The 4,462-nt window shown below is 41.0% G+C and overlaps 1 pseudogene; it reads right to left on the bottom strand.

Annotated features, from left to right (window-relative positions):
• Nucleotides 1–3,761: 3,761 nt before the first annotated feature.
• LOC102816823 lies at nt 3,762–4,145 on the bottom strand (annotated as a pseudogene).
• Nucleotides 4,146–4,462: the final 317 nt, after the last annotated feature.

The raw sequence follows: 4,462 nt of genomic DNA, 5'->3' as shown, positions 1-4,462 counted from the left end.
TGTCAATGTACTATTGCAGCCATTTTTGAATTGTCATTAGGGAAATTTTACTGCCATGTGATGTTAATGATAATGTCCAATGATTTCTTCATTCCATTTGGTCTCCTCTTTTTGGAATGGGCACAAATATGGATCTCTTCCAATTGGTTGATTAGGTAGCTATCTTCCAAATTTCCTGGCATAGATGAGTGAGTGCCTCCAGTGCTGCATCAGTTTTTTAATTTTATTGTCAATGTGTATTACATCAATTCCTTGAGCCTTGTTTTTCATCATTACCTTCAGTGCAGCTTGAATTTCTTCCTTCAGTATCATTGGTTCTTGAGTATATGCTACCTCTTGAAATGGGTGAACATAGACCATTTCTTTTTGATGCAGTGACTCTGATTTGTAGCCAAGTATTTAACTGTTTGTCCCACCCAGGAACCCCATCAAGCACATTATTGTTGTTGTTGTTAAGTGCCATCGAGTCGGTTCTGAATCATAGTGACCCTGTATAGCGTTTCCGAGGAGCAGCTGGTGAGCTTGAACCACTGACCTTATGGTTCAAACTGACCTTGCAGTCCAGCACATTAACCCACAGCACCACACCTCCAATATAGGAAAGACAGGTGTCTGGTTCTAAGACCACTCTCCTGCCCTCTACTTTCTTCAACCTCAGGAGAAGCATAGACTGGCAGTGCTCCCTATTTCCTCCACTTAATTAATCACACCAGGAAATTATTTTATAATCTGCACACATGCATGCACACAAACACACACATACACAAATGCTTCCATCCTCTTTTCTAGAACAGCTTATAATTGGTTACACCAGAAAAATGTCATTATCATCAACCCAGCCTCAGGTAGTCATTCCTGTATTAACTAAGTACTAGAGTAAGTGCTTTTGATACACTACTCTCAGAACCAGTGTCATTAACCTCAAGAGTCCTTTAAATGGAAGGGGACAGCATTTAGTAAGCACCTATTTACTGTGTACTAAGCACTGTGATAGGTACTAAGCATACAGAATTTTATTACATGTTCATTACAACCCTGAAACATAACATCCTTTTTATAGATGAAGAAACTGAAATTTCAAGACTGTAAGTCACACAGCTAGAAAGTAGCACACTCAGATCACCTAATCACAAAGTCCTTCCTTTACCACTCTGATCCATTTTCTGACAAGGTTCCTTCAGACTCTCTCCACAAGTACTCACAAATCTCCTCTTTGCCCCTCAAAATAAATCTGTTTTACTCCATTGTCAGCTTCCAAAATACATCAAACACATCCACATTCATATCTTTCAAAGAATAAAATTGTATTTCTGCCCACCATATTTTTCACTATCAATAGTTGGCATTTCAGACATTCTGGATTAAATAGATTTGTATGATATGGCTTTAAAAGGAAAGTATGATTTGTGTCTTTTTTTATAACAAAAAAGCAGGCCAAGTTTCCAAAATTGATTTGAATATCAACTTCTGGAGTCTGAACTATTTCAGAATGTATACTCATGAGATAGAGCCCTGGTGGCACAGTGCTTAAAACATTTGGCTGCTAACCGTAAGATTAGCAGTTTGAACCCACTAACTGTTCCGTGGGAGAAAGATGTCTCCTTTCGGAACCCTATGGGGCATTACTACTCTGTCCTATAGGGCTGCTATGAATTGGAATCAACTCGACAGCAGTAGGTTCAGTTTGAGTTTGGGTTCTTGCAAGTGAGCTTTGAAAAGTGTGTCCATTTAGTTTCTCCAATTCGGCTGCTTTCTCCTTCAATGCACTAATATGAATGTTGCCGTTTGGTTGACAGGTTTTTTTCACATTGCTGGATATTTTCCATCCTGTTCCTCCCCTGACTCTGTTATCCCAATTCTCAGCCCCATATCTCAGTGAATGAGGGGAGTCATCATTCTACTTAGAACAGCTTTTATTTAGAGCTCTCCATTGTTGTTGTTGTTGTTATGTATCATGGAGTCGGTTCCAATTCATAGTGACCCTGCATAGGATTTCCGAGGCTGTAAATCTTTATGGGAGCAGGACACCTCAACTTTCTCCAGCGAAGCAGCTGGTAGTTTCAAACTGCTGACCTTGAGGTTAGCAGCCCGATTTGTAACCACTACGCTACCAGTGCTCTCCATAAAAGGTTTCAATTAGCTTTGAACTATAACCTTGTAATTAGCTTATCCTAAAGCGCCACAGCAGGACATAGAAAAACAATGTTTCTTGCATACTTTCCTTTACCTGGAAAGATTAGAAAACAATGTGTTGTTATGGGAAAAATTGAAAGTTGGGAGATCCATGATATCAAGCAAATGACTTCTTTCTATTCTTGGGGAAATTAAACGATATTATAAATACTCCTTCCAATTCTAAAAGAGTTTCTGACTGAAGGTTATGTCAGTAGCATATATACACACACATAAGGAGGCTTCAAAAAGTTTGTGGGGAAATTCCATTATGTTTTTTTCTTTCTTTCTTTTTAGCTTTTTATTGTGAATTGAGTGAAGGTTCACAGACAAGATCATCAACTTTACATTCAACAAATCATATACCTTGCTTCACCATAATGATTACATACAACCCCTTCCATGCAACAACAGCTATCCCACTTCCTTTCGGTGGTTTCCACCTGTATTCCACTCCCCTTCCTATGAATTCTTAACTTTGTCCTTAGGAAAATGTTGCAGAATGTTTGATGGCTCCATGGTGAGCATTCCTTGCCAGTGTTACCACCCTCTCCATAATCCTATCTGCTGCTTGACTGAAAATTGGGCCATGAGGGTGAATTCCTTTCCAGACCTGAAGGTTCTTTCAGTCTCTTTCTGACCAGTAAACCCCGACTTCTTTTATTATTATTATTAAATAATTTTGTGTTTTGTTCCACAATCTCTCCCACTCTATTCAGGACCCTCTAATGTGATCACTTTCAGAGCAGTTGGTAGTGGTAACCAGGCACCGTCTAGTTCTTCTGGTCTTAGAATAGTGGAGAGTGATGTTCACATATTCCATTAGTCCATTGGACTAATTGATTCTAAGTCTCTTCAATTCTTATCACTCACTCTTCTTTCTTCCACACAGGGAGAGACCATAGCTGCACCTTAGATGGCTGCTTATGAGCTTTCAAGATCCTAGAAGCTACTCGCCCAAGCAGGATGTAGAAAATTGTCTTTGTTGACTGTGTTATGACAATGGTGTCCCCTGAGACTATGATCCTGAGCCTCCAGGCCCATCAATTCATTACCTTAAGATGTTTGATAGTATCTAGGAAATTTTCTTCATTTGCCCACTGTTTGCTCCACCACATTCATAGTTGTATTTGCAGGAAATGTACTCATGTACCAATATCCTTTTTCAAGCTTTTATGTATTTGTGGGATATAAAAATATATAAATATCCCACTCTTCCTCCCTTAACCATTCAGCTTATGTCTCAATCCATGTATCTACGCACACTACAGAACACTGCTGTTCCAAAGTTGTGTATATATCATTATTTACCGCTATTCCCTTTAGCCCATGCATACCTCCCTGTGTCTTCACCTATCGTTCTTCTGCCACCCTCCTTCTTGTATATTGCCCTTGCCCTTTTGTATAGTGCCTTCCCTCCATCCAAGCTACCTTCTAGCCAGTGAATTACTCTCCCCTCACTTCCACCACTGGAAACCATTAAATAATGGGTTTTTTTTTTTTTGGCTGGAAGGCGGAGCAGTTTACTATTTACACGGATGAAGAGCAGGAGGGTAGAGGTCGAGGTGGGACGGGCAGGCGGCTGGGGCTCAGTTGGTGATGATGAATTCGTCCACACCCCAGTCATCACAGCTCCTGTCTGGCAGGTAGTGGCGAATGATGATGGGGATCTTTCGGGCCTTGAGATCCTTCATGGCGATGAGCAGGGGGTCTGTCTCCCCCTCCAGCTCCACCATCATGGGGGCACACATCGCGATCTGGAGGGCTCGGGTGCCCAGCACACGGGATCGCTCATACTTGGTCATATACGGCATGGTGATCCATTTCTGGTTGGCCTGCGGTCGCTCCCCTGATGGAAGGATCTCGACGTTCTCTTGGCCCTCCTCCTTGGCATTTTCCAGGTCATCTAGTCCTTCTTCCTCCTCCACATCATCAAAGTCGTCACCATCAAAATTGTCCTCGTTGTCTGACATACTGCCCGCGCGGCAGAGACCTGGTTTTACGCACCACAACCGCGAGGAGCAAAGAATGTTTTTTTTTAGTATGAAAACTTTTTCTTAAGATTTTTTAACGCTACTTTTTCCATGAACATTCTGAAGCCCCCTCATATACACACATACACACACACACACCCCTGATTTTTCCTATTCTCCTGTTTCAATTCACACACATATTTTTGTCAAAGCCTCATTATTACATTTCTGGGTTTGTTTGATCTTTCCAAGACAATATCGTCATCCATAAGAACAGGAATCCGAGCATTCATTATTACATTGTCTTTTACATTAAT

This window comes from Chrysochloris asiatica, unplaced genomic scaffold (assembly GCF_000296735.1).
Source record: "Chrysochloris asiatica unplaced genomic scaffold, ChrAsi1.0 scaffold00231, whole genome shotgun sequence".
Lineage (NCBI taxonomy): Eukaryota > Metazoa > Chordata > Mammalia > Afrosoricida > Chrysochloridae > Chrysochloris > Chrysochloris asiatica.
This window is presented reverse-complemented; position numbering and strand designations above follow the sequence as displayed.